Genomic DNA, 23,545 nt, shown 5'->3' on the forward strand with positions numbered 1-23,545 from the left:
ATTTGATTTGAAGCATCAAATATTTAGAAACTTCCTGTAAATTTTTATGTGAGATAAGGAAACTACTCCAAGGTCACATGCAAACTTACAAAAATATTTGAACTTTATTTCTTCTATAACAGAAATAAATCCAACTCAAATATGTTATTGATTTAATTCAAAGGCCCAAGATATATATTTCTGAGACTCCAAAAATATTGGTTTGAATTTTACCTCTTGCCAAGATTTTTATAGCTTAACAAGAACATTTTCTTGGGTTTATTTGAAACAATTTTTAATGCTGATCATTTTTAGAAATGATTTCTAAGGCTTTCCACCTTCCCCAATTCAAATTTAAATGGAACTTAAACATGATGCATGGATGCCACTCACTGATGCAACTAATTACAAAGCATAATTCTAGGGCTGTGACAGCTCACCCCCACAAAATAAGAATCTTGTCCCGAGGTTCAAGACGTGAGGTGAGAAGATAGAGGGGACACAAAGCTAACACGATCTTCATGATCCTGTTTCCCTTCTCAAAGATGTTGATTCATTGCTCCAATTGATCTTGACGTCTTTGCTTTCGAGATCTTCATCCAACATGATGACGACAGAGAGAAACTCTACAGGAATCGATCTCCTCGAAGTTTGAGCACTCAAGATCAACTCATGGAGTGAGACGAAAGAATGTCTCTTGAGCTGAGACACAAGACACACATCAGGGGTGAAAGGAAACAGATGGCGATTGCTCAATTTGGTAGGCAACAATTCCATGCTCGGTCATGACGTAGCGAGGAGTTAACTGCCATGATTCCATAACGGGGCACCCCAGGGAAGGTGACTCGTCGAATTATTCCCTGAAGTGGAAAAAAGAATTACTTTTGATATAGAGATCACTGAAACTCTCTATACCAGGCTAGGGCAATTCGCAATCGATTGTTTGAAGAAGTCCGAAAGGATGGCATATTCAGACTAGAATGGATGATGTGGACTACCTTGTTGAAGTCGATGCAATGAGTGACTTTGCTTATCGTAGGGAATGGATGGGACCCATGGTAGGACCACTTTTGGAGATGATCCTGAACATCAATTACTAAGAAGGCAGCCCATGGAATTTGGCACAATGGCGATGCAAGCTGGGAACAAAATGCAAATGTTGGGAATGTTCCAACCATCATATCTGCCTGAGATTCAGATTTGGTTAGTAACAGGATACTACAGACTCAACATGTCTGAAAAGAAGAGTTGCAACACAAATCGACGAGATAACGTTGTGAGATTCTCGGGAAATGGATTATGGTAGTAAGCTCTAAAACATGAGCTAGTTCTGCTACACACATGTGAACGCGCTGTCCCAGACAAGCATGACCACATAGTAGTCTTACAATGAAACACTACCGAGTCCTGGTTGGGAACCATCATTGCAGAGAGCGAAGTCCTTGCATAAGTCATATGATTAGCTCTTATGAAGAAACTTCTTCTCCTTGAACAAATCAATCAGTGGCTTGGTGTGCTAGGGAATACATATAGAATGGAGGTAATTAATCTACCAAACCATAGAATACTTTGCACATGCATGACTGACTTGGGATGATCCCAAGAAAGCAAAAACAAACTTTCTCGAATCCACGGCGGCAACTTGCATCAAATGCACATGAACTAGAGGAAGTCACTTCTTTCATCCAAGCATATGCTTCATGAACGGGACATGAAGAAAATGCTTACACAAATTTCCAACACTAGCTTAATTTTCATCATGAATTATGGAGGAGATAGAAATGTTACCGATGTGCTCAACAACAATTCATCCAGGCTTCCATATAGATAGAATTCCACAATTAACTGAACACGGGGATAGCATTGGTCAGACCCAAAGATGTAATGGTGTATGCTCGAGGGATCAACCACGAGGAAGAAAACATTACAAACATCGTTGGTTCTGATTTGACTTGACAATAGCCCATACTCAAATCAAAGATTGGATAAGACAATAGGTCCAACAACTGATCACGAGGAACAATCGATATAAATATCATCTTTCTTCAACACACACAAATAGAAATATCCCTTTGGAATGAACTAATTCACGCAAGCTTTTATCTTCCAACTCTCCAAGTTGTTTTTTTGCTTAACCGACTAGCTCAGGGATATCCAACACAGATTTTTGGAGAAGGGGGTGGTTTACAAGAAAACCAACCTGATCAGGGGCTCAACATAACGGTCAGGGGACAACCTGGTGATACTTCCGTGAAGATATTCGGAAAATCACGAACCACCGATATGTTACTAAGCTCGAGAACCATCTTGCTTTTCAAGGCAAGACGATATGATCATAAGAGTGAGGGATTGGCACGATCCTAACTCATTGATCGAAGGGTGCTCCAAAAATAAGGACTAGGTAGCACGATCAGTCTTAGAATGATAATTCAATAGCCAACACACTAAGAATGAGATTGTTGTCCATTAACTACCAAGCAACAAAGTTGCTAGGAGTATTGAAGTCACACATCATGGTTCACTTGTTGGTATTTCGGTTACATCAAGACGAAGACCAAGGAACAAATGATGACGTCGAGAAGTATCACTGCAACAAGAATTCATAAGAGATGGTGCAATTCTCATGACATTCCTGACATAAAGAGGGCAACACTCCAAGATAGAACAGAAGAAAAGCTGAATTGGCATTTGGATCTGCGGAATACAACTACTTTGACCCAATCCTGGATATGGATGTGGTACTGGAGTTTGTTTCTCCTAGTCATTCCAGAATAGAATGGCTTAACGGACCACAAGAATAATAGGCATCGATAACACGAATGCACAACTACCCTTGATTATCAACTGATAGAGATGGTCGGGATATAGCTGAAGTGGGGCAACTCAAGGAACATATAACTTTCTGAGTTGTGGGTGCATACATTAGTATGTCGAACAAGTTCAACATATTTCTTCCGGATAACCCATGCAGAAAGGTGGGATTGGTATAGTCACAAATATAATGGAGAACTCATCAAGAGCACTTTGGTTGTGATCTTTTGGTTCAAAAGAATTTCTGCCATATGCTGTTCATGGTATTTGGAAGAAGGAAATACCACAGACCTCGAGGACTATCCCAAAGCTTATTAATATCCTAAAGGAACTAGCAAACACTACCATCATGAATGAGTACGGTGAATCTCGGGTTCAAAAACCCAGGAATAGAATGCCTCCTACTAAATGACATCACGGGATGCTTTCGAGAATGACAGCCAGAATCATCACACTGGGAACACAAAACATGGCTGGATTACTAGGTGATTCTTTAAGACACCTAGGGTCATAATAATAGCTCCTTTGAACATATATACCAAGGCAATGAAGTACCTCAACACACTGGTTAGTGTGGTTAACCTGGCCCAACGGAACATCGGGAACGGAAAGAAGGGAGTTGCAAATGCATCAGACTATTTAGAAACCTGGGATGACTCGGACAGCATAACGACTGTAGATGCTCAAAAATATTTGAGACATCCTGCAAAATGGTGGCATAACCACTTAACATCACAATATCAAGGTTCCGAGATCAACGGTCAGCATACGAAAGTAGTAGGAACTAAACTGAGGCTTGAAACCATCAATCCTAGAAGTCTACGAATTAGTAACACGTGATCCTGATAGAAAGAGGAGAAGCCTAGTTCTTAATCCTCGTAGAAAAGAAGAGGTCGACTCAGATCAGAAGGGCATAAGGTAAAGTAGTAAAAAGAGCCTTACGTTCCCTTCCACAATCAATTCCCTTATATAACTAAAGCATTTCTAGACTAACCTTCGACCAGTTTGGCTTGGTAATCCTACAAGCAGTCAGACTCTGATACCAAAGCTGTCAGGACCTCGATCCTAAGTCACACCGATCTAGCATGTAACACATCATATCACTTTGCGGCCTCACGCACGGTATCCGCACGGGTGCCACCTTACCTGGCCCGGGACTGTTTGCGCCTTTTGGCTCACGTATATGATAGTGTCGCTAGCATCCATCTGATAGAGAACCCGGGTCGACATGACTAGTCGTAAACCCAAGGTGGCACTAACTTACAGGGATCGACATACATGACCCAGCAATGCACGTGTCGGTCATCAACGTATGAACCCAAGTCGTAGCAAGCTACAAGGACTTAAAGGAACAACGTGTGACATTTCCCCGAAGGGACGGACAAAGGAGCAAAGAAGGACACATGCCGATCATCCCATGTGTTCCGGAGCAGTAGCAAGCTACCATGGCTCAGTGGAAGCACTAGGAGACATTTCCCCATAAGAGAGGCTACCAAGAAAAAACAACTAGATTGTCGGATCCCACACATACCAAGCATTTCAAAATCATACACACAATATGCTCGATATGTGCAAATACAACATGGCATCACAACAAAACTCTACGACTCAGAGTATTTATTCAGAAGGCTCCGAAGAGTCATACATAGTAATAATTACAATCATGGGTCACATGACCCAACATACAGAGCATACATGCAATGGAAGCATAAACATGTCTGGGTACAGACATCTGAAAATAAAGAAGGCTTTAGAGCCTGACTATCTACAAGACCCTCCCAGGGGTTCAAGATCTTAGCTGAGGTAACAAGCTAAACATCGAAGTCCACGCGGAACTACTAGTGAGACTGAAGTCTCCTCTGCAAAACATAAATTAAGCAAAGGTGAGTACAAATGTACTCCACAAGACTTACATCAGAACTAACTACTCATGCATCAGTATCAATAAAGGGGTGGTGGAGTTTAACTGTAGCAAGCCAGCTTTGACTCGGTGGCTATCCTGAACTACGACTGCTGGTAACACTTTTGAGGTGGCGCACACTGGTCCGCATATTCACCATATCAATACACCACTATGGATCCGCTCCCGTCTCCCTACGAGAAGGCCATCCATAGCACTCACGCTTATCTTGCGCATTTTAGAGCATTCGCTTTCAGTTGTCTATGAACTGCATAAGCAACCCAGCAGGGGTGTACTTCTTCACACACGCTCTCGCCACTTATCGCCATGTACACGTCATGTATCTTGGCAACCTTCAAGCAAAAGCCTGGCGAGGGTGTCGGCCACGACCTGACTAACCACGCAAGTCTCTAGTCCAGGTTTATCGCCTATTTAGGTTCCATCCGTAGGGAGTCCGGCTAAGGTTTCCACTACGGCCCCGAACGATGTGTGCAGGGTTCCCGAGGCACCAAACGGGCGTCTCGGTACACCGGGCCACGTACCTGCCGCATCAGAACCCACCCTAGGGTCAGCGTTGCACACGGCCTCCAGTATACTACGAACACCAAAAACTACCTGCAACTCCTGGACAGAGATCAAGGCGGCTAATAAGTCGAGAGAGTCAATTAAGGATCCCAATGTGTGGTAGTAACTGTCTTGGATCACAAACACATAACTCGGTTCCTGAGGACGGTTTCAATGAGGCAACTCACCATGTACTCCTACATGGCCTCTCACCGCTACCTTTACCAAATTGTGTTCACACACTTAGCTCTCGATAGTGGGACATGTTCACACTGTTCCAATCAATCCCAGATAAATCGGACCTGACGCAACTCTAAGCATAGCAGGCATAACAAGCAAGCATAAATGAGTAGGCACATCATGGCTCAAACAAGTCCTACTCATGCTAGTGGGTTTCAACTATGTACTGTGGCAAAGACAGGTCATGCAGAGGAAAGGGTTCAACTACCGCAACATGTAACAGTTGAATCATTGTTGTCCTAATGCTGTAAAAGAGAGCAAGAGCGAGAGAGTGGGATTGTAGCGGAATGCTCAAAGGGCGTTTGCTTGCGTGGCACTTCTGAAGATAGTAAACTCTTCATCGGTGTCATCGAACTCATCGTCGGAACTACGTCCACTGAGAGGGAACAAACACCGACAAACAAAGAAGAAACACAATCAATGCAATGCAACAGTATGATGCATGATCATGACATGGGAATATGCTGTGATTTGAGCTAATGCACCTAAAACCAGAAGGGTTTGAGCTTATTTGAACCAAGGGTTCAAATTCAAACTCAAGTTATGAATTTACAAAGTGCATTAACTTGTTTTGATGTATACAGCAAGGTTAAGTTGCTTTGTCATGCATGAAACCTGTACCAATGGATATATTAGATTTTTCTGATAATTTTTCATATATAATTTATTTCATTCTAAGTCATAGTTTATTTTCTGTGATTTTCTGAAGTTTATAACATTTTCTGGAATTTCCTGGTTATTTAAAATAAACTAAATCGAGAAAATGCTTTATTGCATCAGCATTATGTCACAGTGATGTCAGCGGCTCAACTGGGCGGCCAGGGTCAAACCTGACACGTGGGACCTATCAATTAGTGACTCATCTAACTAACCCTATTAATTAGTGCTAAATTAATCCTAACTAAAAGTGTCAGTGGGGAGTGGCCCACATGCCAATGACACAGGGGAGGTCAAATCCCTGGTCAACCCGGAGCTAAACCACTGGCGGCTCAACGCTGGCGTCCACAGATGCGGCGGAGGGGCTCGGGCTCTCTCCTCTGGTGACCAAAAGCACGGCGGAGGGCATCCACGCGGAGCTGGTGAACGCGCGCATCCAACAGGGCAAGTGGGAGTAGTTGGGGTGGCCGGAGCTCGTCGGAAACGAGCTCGGGGCGGCTGCCGGCGTTCGGGTGTGCAAGGTTTCGGCGTTAGGCTGCATGGCAGGAGGCACAGATGTCACGACCGGTTTTTCAATAAAATAATTATTGAGAGACCAATCCTTTTTACGGACCAGCGAGGAAGAATTCCTTCTCACTGGTAGACAATATCTTGGTCACAGAAGAAAAATACCAGGAGTACTAAATATAATACAAAGTTGAGCGGAGACTGCCCAACAATTTATTACATGCACGCCGATAAAACAAGACGGCGGATAGGGTGGCAAACTACTAACTCACGATAATAACGGTGGTGGAAATATCACCGCGAAGCGAGTGATATGATTCCAGAAGACTACAGCTCTTCGAGCGTCGGAGTGAGGCTCGAGGAGACTTATTGTGGGTGGCGGAAGCGTATACGATACAAGTGACCAATATCCGGGATCGCGCAGGACTGACTGGGACTCCTCTAGGCGTCGGACGCGCTATCAAACTCTTCATCCAAGAGATCGCCTTCGTCAACATCTGGCCAAATCAACAAGCCAGGTGAGTACCATGAAAGTACTCGCAAGACAGTTCGGACATAAGATATAACAAATGCAAACATGAAGCATATGAACAAGCTAACCAGTGCGATCATACATAGAGATAATAAATGCTGGGTGCCAAGCGAGGGTCCGAATGACGCCTCGAGCGGAAACTACTGAATATTAATACGGGTGCCAAACGAGTGTCTGAAAGACTCCTCGAGCGGAAAATGCGGAATAATAATACAGGTGCCAAACGAGTGTCTGAAAGACTCCTCGAGCGGAAAATGCGGAATAATAATGCCACAGTCGGGCGTCGGGGCGACACCACATAAAGGGCTTATAACAGAAAATAAAGACAGTGCATGCCACAGTCGGACGTCTGAGCGACATCACATAAAGGGCTTATTTTTAAAGTAAGAAGCAAGAACACGCCACAGTCGGACGTCTGCGCGACGTCTCATAAAGGGCTTATATTGTAGCTCAATAATACAATAGTTCGGGAACATAAATTATCACAAGCATGAGACAAATATAAAGTTAGTCCATCCACAGGAATAACAATAAATCTGGATTTACCACTTGAGCTTGTTCACCGGGGACAAGTTTTCCACGCGGATAGATATGGATATAATGTTTTCATTACTTGATCATGGATACGATGATTTGGAAAGAATTGACTCTGCAGAGTTTGTACTTAACCACAGCCAACGGATTTCAGTAGTCACGGGGACTAGTTCCGTCTACGGTGTTTTGGAAGAAACACGTCTAACCAGTACACACCCAATTCAACCATCCGAAGCCAGGGATCACCCTCGGCAACGTTCAAGAAAAACCTTGAGACGGGGAGGCTACAACCTCGCGTAGCATGGGATCAAATTTATATACGCGCGCTTTAAGGGGGTGCCCCCCCTCTCGGTCCCAACCGGAAACACCCATGCCCCCTGACCGGATGACTGGCTTTAATCCTGGGCCAAGGTACCATCATCCCGGCCTCTCTGTTTGGTGTGTACACGGAAAGAGGTTACCAACTTACTAAACCGCATCCTGGCAAATGAAACATGTGGTAGCACGGAAGGGGGGAAGAACGATAACGTGGCTCCGACCACGTTAACGTCAGAAATAGTCGGATGACGCAAGGCTGGTATGCTACAACAGTACCACCTTGCTGCCCTTCATGTCACCACATGATTAGGCCATCTCTCATCAGAGATCATCGCAACTATGGAACATGCGGGGAAAAGAACGATAACGTGGCTCCGACCACGTTAACGTCGGAGAAAGTCGGATGACGCAAGGCTGGTATGCCACAACAGTACCACCTTGCTGCCCTTCATGTCACCACATGATTAGGCCATCTCTCATCAGAGATCATCGCGACTTTGAAACATGAGGGTAGTTGCCTTACAAGCAACGAGGTATTTACCGACACTCATATGCCACGCACAAACTTTCACGCGAACATGTAAAACACCTGTCATATCAAATGTTCAAAACATGCTTGCCTGGTTCGGAGAAGTCGGAGTCTAGCTCGGCGAAGTTCGCGGCTCCGTCACCTCTCCCGGAACCTACGGCAATCACGAAACGGGCACTAACGTGAAAACCAATGGGTACACAGAAACTTCTCCAAATATTTTTAAAATAAATCCCATAAAAAACTAGACAAAATTTGAGATTGTAAGAAAAAGAATCACTCAAAAATTCCTTTTTATTAAAAAGTTATAAAGGTTTCTGTCCAGGGACTTATTTGTAATGAAACAGAAAAGTTCCAGGGTTTTAACTGAGAAAACAGAAAACAGTTCGATTGGAAATGCGCAAGCGCAAGAGAGAAAGTGTGCCCGAAGGCGCCAACAGAAAACGGTTTGAGGGAGAAATAACAGAGGCTGGCACGCGGGGTCCACATGTCAGGTTTGAAAAGCTCGCCGGCGCCCGAAGACTGCGGTGGACGCCGGCGTCGAACCACGGCGAGTTAGGAGAAACGGAGGGTACCAAGAGCTTCAGCGTCTTCTTCCGCGTCGGTGGGTGGTGGACTCGACCAACGGGGAGCACCACGTCGACGGCGACACTTTCTCCGGCGGACGGCGACTCGGGTGAGGATGGGGAACTCCGGTGGAGGGCTGCAAACTTCGAATTGAAGCGTGGGTCAGAAAGAGGGATGCATGGTGAAGCTACTGGCAAGAGAATGGAGGCGGAGGAGCACACACGGGGGCGAATCGGGCTGGATCCCGTGGCGGGTCGCGGCGGCCGGAGTCGAGGAAGGAGACCTCCTCGGGGCTCTTCCAGTGGCTAGGCGTGCTCTAATGGGAGTGCAGGGATGGTGGGTGCTCGAGTTGAAGCTCGGGGCCTCTATTTATAGGCGTTTCGACGGGGTGGCCGTGAACGGAGAATCTCCGGCGAGCGATTACGGCGGAGCAGTGGATTGGCAGGTGGTTTAAGCGGCCAGGCAGCATCAGTGGAGGTTACTGGAGTCGTTTCACAGCTAAACGGAGATGGTCTTGGCGTAATGGTGTCGGTCGACGACGAGAGCGGCAGCGCGTTCGGGGGAGTGGAAGGCCACGCGGCGAGCTCTGGTGGTTTGGGCGGCGCTGGGTGGCGTCGTCGGCGCCGTGTCTCCCGCTGGCATCGGTCACGGGGCGGCGCACCTTCTGCTGCTCGTCGCCGACGCCCGCAAGGCGCCAGGCGTTCGTGCGGTGCAGGAACAAGGGGGAGGGGACGAGGAGCAAGGCGACGCAGTGGTACTGGCGAGATCGACGTCCTCCTCTGAAGAAAACGACAGCAGGCCACTGACTGAATCTCTGAATTTCTGAACTTGACACTGACCATGCACTACAGGTGTTCGACAGAAAGATTTTGCAATGAGATGAATTTTTTCTGGGGCTGTAACTTGGTGAGGTGACCACTCAATGCACCCAGAGGCTGCCTGATTTTACTTGGAATTTTTGGAGAAGGTTTTGAATGAATTTCACCAAATTTGTCAAATCTGGTCCAAACTTGCAGTAGGTGTAGTTTGAAAATTTTGAAATGAAGACCAGTGGATCTTCATGGGTCTTGGTTGAGGGTTCAAAGGACTAGGAGGGGAAAAGGTTTGGTGGCAAGAATCAAGACAGAAAGTGGAGTTCCTTTGTAAATCTCCAAGTGCTAGAAAAGAAGGCAGAAATTGGTTTGAATAAGATTTAAATAGAAATAATCACATGGGGAGGTTCAACTTGCTGGATTTGATGCAAATCATGATCCAAAGGTGAGGGAAGGGTTAGGAGAGAGGATTTGCGCTAAGGCCATGGCAAGAAGGAATTGTTGAAAGTGGCAAAGGATTATTCCAAAAGCCATAGTGCATTTGCAAAAGATTTTCAAAAGTTATTTTCCCCAATGAAAAACATTTTGTCTTGAGTCAAAATGAAAAGCAAGAACCTCCAAGACCAAAGACAGATCTTGGGTGAATCCAAATAAAACTTTTGCCATAAAAAAGAATATTTGAGAGGGAGAGTTCTTTTGAAGAAAAAATTTAAATCACTCCCCTCAAGTCAAATAAAAATCTTTTTGAAAAATCCAAATAAAAACTTGGGTGTCACAACACCTACCCCCTTAGGAAAAATCTCGTCCTCGAGATTTCTGCTGATCCTCAAATAGATATGGATACTCTGCTCGAAGGAAATCTTCCCTTTCCCATGTAGCTTCATCCTCAGTGTGGTTGCTCCACTGAACCCTGAAAAATCTTGTTGTTTTCTGACGGGTCCTCCGTTCAGACTCTTCTAAGATCTTTATTGGCCTTTCTCTGTATGTGAGATCTGGTTGCATATCAATGTTCTCATGAGGTACATGCTTCTCCGGGTTACTCACACATTTTCTCAACTGTGAGACGTGGAATACGTCATGGACGTCTGACAGATCCTTGGGTAGGTCTAGTTGGTAGGCTACTGTGCCTCTTCGTGCCTTTACACAAAATGGTCCAATAAATCTTGGGGCTAGCTTCCCCTTTATTTTGAACCGTTGCAGACCCCTCATAGGAGATACTCGGAGGTATACGGAATCACCGGGTTCAAAGCTGACCTCACGATGCTTCTGATCATAGTAGCTCTTTTGTCGGCTCTGTGCCGTCTTGAGTCTGTCCCTGATTTGTTTAACTTTCTCCTCGGCCTCTTTAAGCATGTCTGGGCCGAAGATACGGCTGTCACCAGTTTCTGACCAATTCAGTGGGGTACGACACCTCCGTCCGTACAATGCTTCAAAGGGTGCCATTTGCAAGCTGGCTTGGTAACTGTTGTTGTAAGCAAATTCGGCATATGGCAAACTCTCTTCCCAACTGGATCCATAGGTGAGCACACAAGCTCTTAGCATATCCTCTAGTATTTGGTTTACACGTTCCGTTTGTCCATCAGTCTGAGGGTGGTATGCTGTACTGAAAGCTAGTTGCGTGCCCAGAGCTTGTTGTAGGTGATCCCAAAATTTGGAGACGAATTGGGTGCCTCGGTCTGATATTATAGTCTTTGGGACTCCATGTAAGCAAACTATACGAGAGAGATAAAGTTTGGCCAGTCTCTGTGTGGAGTAGGTAGTCTTCACGGGAATGAAATGAGCAACCTTGGTTAGTCGGTCTGTGATGACCCATATGGCGTCATTTCCGCGTTGTGATCGGGGTAATCCGACAATGAAGTCCATTCCTATTTCATCCCATTTCCACTCTGGTATCCTGTTAGGCTGGAGTAGCCCTGCTGGCTTTTGGTGTTCGGCCTTGATGCGCTGACAAGAATCGCAACAAGCAATGAATGTGGCTATATCTCTTTTCATACCGTGCCACCAAAATCTTTCCTGAATGTCCTTGTACATTTTGGTTCCTCCAGGATGGATTGAGTATGGAGCGGTGTGGCTTTCCGTCAAGATCTGTTGCTTGAGTTCCTCAATGTTAGGTACGCAAAGTCTGTCTCGGTACCATAATGTTCCTTCACTGTCTGTGACGAACTCTGAAGTCTTACTAAGTTTCATTTTCTTCTTTATGCCTTCGATGCTGGGATGTCCCTGTTGAGCCTTCTTAATTTGTTCCACCAGGGTGGGTTGTATCTCCAGATTTGATACGGTGCCCTTGGCGACTAACATCATGTTGAGCCTAGCGAACTCTCGCTGAAACTCAGGCCTCAAATCTTGCTGACCGTCATTGTCCGGGCTGGGGTTTCGACTAAGGGCATCGGCCACCACATTTTCTTTCCCTGGGTGGTAGTGAATACCAACATCATAGTCCTTGACCAGTTCCAACCAGCGTCGTTGGCGTAAATTCAGCTCTGGCTGTGTGAAAATATATTTGAGGCTCTTATGGTCCGTATATATTTCACAGCGATTTCCCAACAGAAAGTGCCTCCAGTCCTTGAGTGCATGTATGACTGCTGCTAGTTCCAAGTCATGTGTTGGGTAATTTTCCTCATGTTTTCGCAGCTGCCTGGAGGCATATGCGACAACTTTGCCATCCTGCATTAGCACACATCCGAGACCTTTTCGGGACGCGTCACAATACACTTCAAAGCTCTTGTGTATGTCTGGCACAGTTAAGACCGGTGCGGTTGTCAGCTTCTTCTTGAGTTCTTGGAAGCTCTGCTCACATGCTTCCGTCCATACAAATTTCTTGTCCTTCTTGAGTAACTGTGTTATTGGCTTTGCCACAGTGGAGAACCCTTCAATAAATCTCCTGTAATACCCGGCCATTCCTAGGAAACTCCGCACATCTGTGACGTTGGCGAGCGGCTTCCAGTCCAGTATGGCCTTGACTTTTTCTGGGTCTACGACCACGCCTTCTTGGTTCAGTATATGGCCTAAGAAACCAACTTGTCTTAGCCAAAATTCGCACTTGCTAAATTTGGCGTACAACTGATGCTTCCTCAACTCTCCCAAAACAATTCTGAGGTGCTCAGCATGCTCTTCTAGTGTCCTTGAGTAAACCAGAATATCGTCAATGAATACCACCACAAATTTGTCCATGAATTTCATGAACACTTTGTTCATGAGGTGGACGAAATATGCGGGGGCGTTCGTTAATCCAAAAGGCATCACTGTAAACTCGTATAACCCATATCTGGAAGTGAAAGCTGTCTTGGGGATATCTTCCGTCCGTACCTTCAATTGGTGATATCCCGATCTCAAATCAATTTTTGAGAATACCTTGGCCTGTGCGAGCTGGTCAAACAAATCATTTATCCGTGGCATCGGATATTTGTTTTTGATGGTGACCATATTGAGGGCTCGATAGTCGATACACAGTCTCAGTGTCCCATCCTTCTTCTTGGCGAACAACACAGGCGAACCCCATGGTGAGGAGCTGGCTCGAATGAATCCTTTGTCCAACAACTCCTTTATCTGCTTCTTCAACTCCACCAATTCTGAGGGTGCCATTCTATAAGGCTTCTTATAGATGGGAGCGGTGCCAGGTGCTAGTTCGATGCTGAATTCTATCTCTCGGTCTGGTGGCATGCCGGGTAGTTCTTCAGGGAACACATCAGGAAACTCGCATACCACTGGAACTTTCCTCAGTTCTGCAATGTCCATTTTGTTCAGTTTTGGTTTCTGTGATCGTGGCCTTTCTTGAGCGGAAACTCTTATCGTCTTGCCGTGATGGTGAGTGAGAATCACTGTCCGATTGAAACAGTCAATGAATCCTTTGTTGGTGGTCAACCAGTCCATTCCTAAAATGACATCCAGTCCCTTACTTTCCAACATGATGAGATTCGCGTGGAATTGTAGTCCTTCGAACTCAATGACCACTCCTTGGCAGTAACCCTGAGCGATTTGCTTATTTCCGGGGGACTTGATGATCATAGATTTTTCCAAGGGAAGTATCGGAAAACCATGTTGCGAAACAAAACTCTTCGAAACGAACGAATGGGAAGCTCCAGAATCAAACAAAATCGTGGCAGGTACTGTGTTGACAGGGAACGTACCGAGCACGATGTCTGGGGCATTCTGCGCTTCTTCCCTGGTCACATGGTTCAGGTGACCCTTCCTGTGGTTGTTGTTGGGGTTGAAATTGTTGCGCTTGGGGGCTGGATTGTTTCCACCATTGTTCGGCTTGGGTGCCGAGTCTCTTGGCTTCGGGCACTGTTTAGCATAATGCCCTTGTTGACCACAAGCATAGCAGGTGACCCCTGGACGGTATGTGTACTCCTTATCCCTGGCATGAAATTGTCCGACGGGCCTTGGCTCAGTAGTCATGGATCTCCTTGTGTCTGTCCTTGGGACCTCAGTCTTGCCTCGGTTGCTGCGGGCAAGAGTCGGCTTGTCCCTCTTTCGCTTGCGGATATCTTCCAGACTACAACGCTCATTCTCAAGGTGATGGCCTTGTCTACCAGCGTCTTAAAATCCGGAAAGGTGTGTACAATCAGTTGGCATCTCAGCGCTGGTGCCAGGCCGTCCAGGAATTTTTCCATCTTCTTGCTTTCCGTCATGTGCTCGTCGTAGGCATAACGAGACAGCTAGGTGAACTGACCATTGTATTCTGTCACTGACATGCCTCTCTGCTTCAGGTCATCAAACTCTATCTTCTTGATCTTTAGGATGCTCCTGGGGATGTGTGCCCCACGGAAGCCTTCCTTGAACTCTTCCCAGGTGATGTTGTGTTCCCTGGGATGCATGTGTAGGAAGTTTTCCCACCATGCTGCGGCTGCTCCAGTAAGGTAGTGTGGTGCATAGAGCACCTTCTCATGATCTGAGCACTGAGCAATAATCAGTTTCCTTTCAATCTCACGAAGCCAATCATCGGCTTCCAGCGGCCTATCGGTGTGAGCAAAAGTTGAGGGGCGAGTCTTCTGTAACTCAGATAACTTGGAATGTGGTTGATAAGGTTCACGGTGGTTTCCCATATTGATGACATGATTCATCATCTCTTGGTGCTGTTGCTAGCTTTGCTCGAAGAGACGGCATACTTGAGACAGTGCTGCTTCGCTGTCTTGTTGGCTGGATTGACCCTGAGTGAAATTGTTGCTGGTCTGTGTCCCGTAAGCCTCTTCTGGCTGATTGGGCATGGAGCGAGTCCACGGGCGAGACATTTTTCCAGTCTGGGGTATTATTTGCAAAACCCATGAGGAAAACTGTGTAGCACAAGGGAAAAATCTTGCAAAGGCAACAATTAAAAAGGCTTCAAGATTTTTCATGAAAACATAAACGATTTTGCATGGAGGAGAAGTGCTCAACATAAATCTTACATGCGAAAAGCAAACACACGATACAGCACTCAGGATGCGCGTACACATCCTGACATGTTATTAAAAACTAGCGTACTACTCCGGAAGGCAGCAAACACACCAATACAAACTAGCGTACAGATAAAACAACACATCATACAAGCAGACATAACACGCGGCTACTCGGTGCTCTCAGTCGGAGATGGTGAAGACCTCCTTCCCCTTGCCGATGGCAAGGCTCAGCGGTCCAGGAGAGTCAACCTCCACCTCCTCTCTAGCTGGCTCCTGGCGCGTAACGCTGCGCTGCGGTGATGGTGCGGGGGCGACGGGTGGTAGAGCGCGTGCGGCAGGCGGTGCGGCTCTGACTGGAGTAGGAGCGATGACTCGGTCGAACTCCTCAGTGGTAGGCAGACGGCGAGCAGTGGCCAAAATGGCTGGTGCATACGAGGCTGAAGACGAGACGAATGTCAGAGGCGGCGCCGTGTGGAGAAGCTCCTTCCTGCTGGCAGGACCGCCCCGGACCAAGTCCATGCGGGCAGCCACAAGATCATCTACGAGGTTGTCGAAAGACTCCTCCAGAGCCTTGAGATACTCCACAACCATCTCGATGGCTTCATCTCGTTCTCCCCGATGAACGCATAGTGGCTGGTGTAAGGCACATGGCATGGGAGGTAGCGGTAGCGACGAGTCTTCATCGTAGGAAGGATGTCCCGAAGGCGAGCTATCGCCTCACGGGCAGCCATCTGCATGGCATGCCTCTCCGTAGCCATGCCCCTTCCCACAAACCGGAAGTGGCAGGCAGCAGAACGTCTTCCCTTGAACTGCACCACAGCTTGGTGCATAGACACGTCGTCACTGAGCTTGTGCTGATAGAGTGCGAACTCCGGGCGAGCTGCTGGCCCGATCGCAAGCTTCGTGATGGAGACGAGGAGCTTGACAAACCCCTCGGGCACGTTGGTGAACACTCGATTCTCACAGCTGCTGCCAGCCATCTACAAAAGTAGGCAAAAATTCTGAGTAGTCATGTCATAAATTTATGATGACCAACAGAAAATAGCTACAATTGCAAAATGCTGTAAAAGCACAAAAATGCTAATAACCGATTAGCGATTGCACCTAGTGGCTTCCTACAGTAAGCCTGGCTCTGATACCAAGCTTGTCACGACCGGTTTTCAATAAAATAATTATTGAGAGACCAATCCTTTTTACGGACCAGCGAGGAAGAATTCCTTCTCACTGGTAGACAATATCTTGGTCACAGAAGAAAAATACCAGGAGTACTAAATATAATACAAAGTTGAGCGGAGACTGCCCAACAATTTATTACATGCACGCCGATAAAACAAGACGGCGGATAGGGTGGCAAACTACTAACTCACGATAATAACGGTGGTGGAAATATCACCGTGAAGCGAGTGATATGATTCCAGAAGACTATAACTCTTCGAGCGTCGGAGTGAGGCTCGAGGAGACTTATTGTGGGTGGCGGAAGCGTATACGATACAAGTGACCAATATCCGGGATCGCGCAGGACTGACTGGGACTCCTCTAGGCGTCGGACGCGCTATCAAACTCTTCATCCAAGAGATCGCCTTCGTCAACATCTGGCCAAATCAACAAGCCAGGTGAGTACCATGAAAGTACTCGCAAGACAGTTCGGACATAAGATATAACAAATGCAAACATGAAGCATATGAACAAGCTAACCAGTGCGATCATACATAGAGATAATAAATGCTGGGTGCCAAGCGAGGGTCCGAATGACGCCTCGAGCGGAAACTACTGAATATTAATACGGGTGCCAAACGAGTGTCTGAAAGACTCCTCGAGCGGAAAATGTGGAATAATAATACAGGTGCCAAACGAGTGTCTGAAAGACTCCTCGAGCGGAAAATGCGGAATAATAATGCCACAGTCGGGCGTCGGGGCGACACCACATAAAGGGCTTATAACAGAAAATAAAGACAGTGCATGCCACAGTCGGACGTCTGAGCGACATCACATAAAGGGCTTATTTTTAAAGTAAGAAGCAAGAACACGCCACAGTCGGACGTCTGCGCTACGTCTCATAAAGGGCTTATATTGTAGCTCAATAATACAATAGTTCGGGAACATAAATTATCACAAGCATGAGACAAATATAAAGTTAGTCCATCCACAGGAATAACAATAAATCTGGATTTACCACTTGAGCTTGTTCACCGGGGACAAGTTTTCCACGCGGATAGATATGGATATAATGTTTTCATTACTTGATCATGGATACGATGATTTGGAAAGAATTGACTCTGCAGAGTTTGTACTTAACCACAGCCAACGGATTTCAGTAGTCACGGGGACTAGTTCCGTCTACGGTGTTTTGGAAGAAACACGTCTAACCAGTACACACCCAATTCAACCATCCGAAGCCAGGGATCACCCTCGGCAACGTTCAAGAAAAACCTTGAGACGGGGAGGCTACAACCTCGCGTAGCATGGGATCAAATTTATATACGCGCGCTTTAAGGGGGTGCCCCCCCTCTCGGTCCCAACCGGAAACACCCATGCCCCCTGACCGGATGACTGGCTTTAATCCTGGGCCAAGGTACCATCATCCCGGCCTCTCTGTTTGGTGTGTACACGGAAAGAGGTTACCAACTTACTAAACCGCATCCTGGCAAATGAAACATGTGGTAGCACGGAAGGGGGGAAGAACGATAACGTGGCTCCGACCACGTTAACGTCAGAAATAGTCGGATGACGCAAGGCTGGTATGCTACAACAGTACCACCTTGCTGCCCTTCATGTCACCACATGATTAGGCCATCTCTCATCAGAGATCATCGCAACTATGGAACATGCGGGGAAAAGAACGATAACGTGGCTCCGACCACGTTAACGTCGGAGAAAGTCGGATGACGCAAGGCTGGTATGCCACAACAGTACCACCTTGCTGCCCTTCATGTCACCACATGATTAGGCCATCTCTCATCAGAGATCATCGCGACTTTGAAACATGAGGGTAGTTGCCTTACAAGCAACGAGGTATTTACCGACACTCATATGCCACGCACAAACTTTCACGCGAACATGTAAAACACCTGTCATATCAAATGTTCAAAACATGCTTGCCTAGTTCGGAGAAGTCGGAGTCTAGCTCGGCGAAGTTCGCGGCTCCGTCACCTCTCCCGGAACCTACGGCAATCACGAAACGGGCACTAACGTGAAAACCAATGGGTACACAGAAACTTCTCCAAATATTTTTAGAATAAATCCCATAAAAAACTAGACAAAATTTGAAGATTTTCAGAAAAAGAATCACTCAAAAATTCCTTTTTATTAAAAAGTTATAAAGGTTTCTGTCCAGGGACTTATTTGTAATGAAACAGAAAAGTTCCAGGGTTTTAACTGAGAAAACAGAAAACGGTTCGATTGGAAATGCGCAAGCGCAAGAGAGAAAGCGTATTTTGCCCGAAGGCGCCAACAGAAAACGGTTCGAGGGAGAAATAACAGAGGCTGGCACGCGGGGTCCACATGTCAGGTTTGAAAAGCTCGCCGGCGCCCGAAGACTGCGGTGGACGCCGGCGTCGAACCACGGCGAGTTAGGAGAAACAGAGGGTACCAAGAGCTTCAGCGTCTTCTTCCGCGTCGGTGGGTGGTGGACTCGACCAACGGGGAGCACCACGTCGACGGCGACACTTTCTCCGGCGGACGGCGGCTCGGGTGAGGATGGGGAACTCCGGTGGAGGGCTGCAAACTTCGAATTGAAGCGTGGGTCAGAAAGAGGGATGCATGGTGAAGCTACTAGCAAGAGAATGGAGGCGGAGGAGCACACATGGGGGCGAATCGGGCTGGATCCCGTGGCGGGTCGCGGCGGCCGGAGTCGAGGAAGGAGACCTCCTCGGGGCTCTTCCAGTGGCTAGGCGTGCTCTAGGGGGAGTGCAGGGATGGTGGGTGCTCGAGTTGAAGCTCGGGGCCTCTATTTATAGGCGGATCGACGGGGTGGCCGTGAACGGAGAATCTCCGGCGAGCGATTACGGCGGAGCAGTGGATTGGCAGGTGGTTTAAGCGGCCAGGCAGCATCAGTGGAGGTTACTGGAGTTGTTTCACAGCTAAACGGAGATGGTCTTGGCGTAATGGTGTCGGTCCACGGTGAGGTGACCGCACGGGCTCGACGGCGGCAGAGAGCGTGCTCCGCGCCCTGCGGTTCACGACGAGAGCGGCAGCGCGTTCGGGGGAGTGGAAGGCCACGTGGCGAGCTCTGGTGGTTTGGGCGGCGCTGGGTGGCGTCGTCGGCGCCGTGTCTCCCGCTGGCGTCGGTCACGGGGCGGCGCACCTTCTGCTGCTCGTCGCCGACGCCCGCAAGGCGCCAGGCGTTCGTGCGGTGCAGGAACAAGGGGGAGGGGACGAGGAGCAAGGCGACACAGTGGTACTGGCGAGATCGACGTCCTCCTCTGAAGAAAACGACAGCAGGCCACTGACTGAATCTCTGAATTTCTGAACTTGACACTGACCATGCACTACAGGTGTTCGACAGAAAGATTTTGCAATGAGATGAATTTTTTCTGGGGCTGTAACTTGGTGAGGTGACCACTCAATGCACCCAGAGGCTGCCTGATTTTACTTGGAATTTTTGGAGAAGGTTTTGAATGAATTTCACCAAATTTGTCAAATCTGGTCCAAACTTGCAGTAGGTGTAGTTTGAAAATTTTGAAATGAAGACCAATGGATCTTCATGGGTCTTGGTTGAGGGTTCAAAGGACTAGGAGGGGAAAAAGGTTTGGTGGCAAGAATCAAGACAGAAAGTGGAGTTCCTTTGTAAATCTCCAAGTGCTAGAAAAGAAGGCAGAAATTGGTTTGAATAAGATTGAAATAGAAATAATCACATGGGGAGGTTCAACTTGCTGGATTTGATGCAAATCATGATCCAAAGGTGAGGGAAGGGTTAGGAGAGAGGATTTTCACTAAGGCCATGGCAAGAAGGAATTGTTGAAAGTGGCGAAGGATTATTCCAAAAGCCATAGTGCATTTGCAAAAGATTTTCAAAAGTTATTTTCCCCAATGAAAAACATTTTGTCTTGAGTCAAAATGAAAAGCAAGAACCTCCAAGACCAAAGACAGATCTTGGGTGAATCCAAATAAAACTTTTGCCATAAAAAAGAATATTTGAGAGGGAGAGTTCTTTTGAAGAAAAAATTTAAATCACTCCCCTCAAGTCAAATAAAAATCTTTTTGAAAAATCCAAATAAAAACTTGGGTGTCACAACAAAGGGGTGCTACGGCCTCTTGGGGGTGCACTGAGCATGGTGACGCGTTCGGTTGCGGCTCTAGGTGACGGTGGCCACGATGGCGACATGGCCGGTGGAGCCAAGCTCCTGGCCGCGACGGGTAATGGCGTTAGCGGGATCAAAAGAGCCAGGGGAGAGGGGGGATCGACGCGGAAGCTCAGAGCGGTTGCAGTGGAGCGAACGGCGAGTTCAGAGGTGGTCGGAGCTGAGCGCGGTGGCGACGAGGATCTCTGGTGACCGAACGGCAAGGAGGAGCTCGGTGGAGGCAGTGGAGTGCGTCCGGCGGCGTGTGGTCGTCGAGAAGGTCGGGGCGTCGAGGCGGAGCTCGCAGGCACTTCAAGGAGGCGAGGGGGAGGCGGTAGCTCCGCAGGCGACGGCGGCTAGCTTGTGGGTGAATCAGCCATGGCGGGGAGAGGCGAGGGAGAGAGCAAGGGGAGAGTGAGAGAGTCAGAGCGATCGGGACGACACCGAGGAGGTCAGCCGCGGTGTCGAGATGGCCTGGGGACGCAGGCAGACGCCTTGGTGGCATGGCGCTCTCGGGCGCGCGCGCGTGCTCATCCTTCTAGCGCGAGGACGAGGATGACTCGCATTGGGTCAGCATAGTGCTGGGCCAGCAAGTGGGCTGCCAGGTAAGTCAGGTGGGTTTCTCTCTCTGCTTTATTTCTGTTTTTTGTTTTCTTTTGTTTGTTGGATTTGATTTGATTTGAAGCATCAAATATTTAGAAACTTTCTGCAAATTTTTATGTGAGCTAAGGAAACTAGTCCAAGGTCACATGCAAACTTACCAAAATATTTTAACTTTATTTCTTATATAACAGAAATAAATCCAACTCAAATATGTTATTGATTTAATTCAAAGGCCCAAGATATATATTTCTGAGACTCCAAAAATATTGGTTTGAATTTTACCTCCTGCCAATATTTTTATAGCTTAGCAAGAACATTTTGTTGGGTTTATTTGCAACAATTTTTAATGTTGATCATTTTTAGAAAGGAAGGCTTTCCACTTTCTCGAATTCAAATTTAAATGGAATTTAAACATGATGCATGGATGCCACTCACTGATGCAACTAATTACAAAGCAGAATTCTAGGGCTGTGACAACTCACCCCCACGAAATTAGAATCTCGTCCCGAGGTTCAAGATGTGAGGTAAGAAGATAGAGGGAACACAAAGCTAACACGATCTTCATGATCCAATTTCCCTTCTCGAAGATGTTGATTCATTGCTCCAATTGATCTTGCGTCTTTGCTTTCGAGATCTTCATCCAACATGATGACGACAGAGAGAAACTCTACATGAATCGATCTCCTCGAAGTTAGGGCACTCAAGATCAACTCATGGAGTGAGACGAAAGAATGTCTCTTGAGCTGAGACACAAGACACACATCAGGGGTGAAAGGAAACAGATGGCGATTGCTCAATTTGGTAGGCAACAATTCCATGCTCGGTCATGACGTAGCGAGGAGTTAACTGCCATGATTCCATAACGGGGCACCCCAGGGAAGGTGACTCGTCGAATTATTCCCTGAAGTGGAAAAAAGAATTACTTTTGATATAGAGATCATTGAAACTCTCTATACCAGGCTAGGGCAATTCGCAATCGATTGTTTGAAGAAGTCCGAAAGGATGGCATATTCGGACTAGAATGGATGATGTGGACTACCTTGTTGAAGTCGATGCAATGAGTGACTTTGCTTATCGTCGGGAATGGATGGGACCCATGGTAGGACCACTTTTGGAGGTGATCCTGAACAACAATTACTAAGAAAGTAGCCCATGGAATTTGGCACAATGGCGGTGCAAGCTGGGAACAAAATGCAAATGTTGGCAATGTTCCAACCATCATATCTGCCTGAGATTCGGATCTGGTTAGTAACAGGATACTACAGACTCAACATGTCTGAAAAGAAGCGTTGCAAGACAAATCGACGAGATAATGTTGCGAGATTCTCGGGAAATGGACTATGGTAGTAAGCTCTAAAACATGAGTTGGTTCTGCTACACACATGTGAACGCGCTGTCGCAGACAAGCATGACCACATAGTAGTCTTACAATGAAACACTACCGAGTCCTGGTTAGGAACCATCATTGCAGAGAGCGAAGTCCTTGCATAAGTCATATGATTAGCTCTTATGAAGAAACTTCTTCTCCTTGAACAAATCAATCAGTGGCTTGGTGTGCTAGTGAATACATATAGAATGGAGGTAATTAATCTACCAAACCATAGAATACTTTGCACATGCATGACTGACTTGGGATGATCCCAAGAAAGCAAAAATAGACTTTCTCGAATCCACGGCGGCAACTTGCATCAAATGCGCATGAACTAGAGGAAGTCACTTCTTTCATCCAAGCATATGCTTCATGAACGGGACATGAAGAAAATGCTTACACAAATTTCCAACACTAGCTTAATTTTCATCATGAATTATGGAGGAGATAGAAATGTTGCCGATGGGCTCAACAACAATTCATCCAGGCTTCCATGTAGATAGAATTCCATAATTAAGTGAACACGGGGATAGCATTGGTCAGACCCAAAGATGTAATGGTGTATGCTCGAGGGATCAACCACGAGGAAGAAAACATTACAAACATCGTTGGTTCTGATTTGACTTGACAATAGCCCATACTCAAATCAAAGATTGGATAATACAATAGGTCCAACAACTGATCACGAGGAACAATCGATGAAAATATCATCCTTCTTCAACACACACAAATAGAAATATCCCTTTGGAATGAACTAATTCAACCAAGCTTTTATCTTCCAACTCTCCAAGTTGTTTTTTTGCTTAACCGACTAGCTCAGGGATATCCAACACAGATTTTTGGAGAAGGGGGTGGTTTACAAGAAAACCAACCTGATCAGGGGCTCAACATAACGGTCAGGGGACAACCTGGTGATACTTCCGTGAAGATATTCGGAAAATCACGAACCAACGATATGTTACTAAG

Source organism: Aegilops tauschii, chromosome 2 (assembly GCF_002575655.3).
Source record: "Aegilops tauschii subsp. strangulata cultivar AL8/78 chromosome 2, Aet v6.0, whole genome shotgun sequence".
NCBI lineage: Eukaryota > Viridiplantae > Streptophyta > Magnoliopsida > Poales > Poaceae > Aegilops > Aegilops tauschii.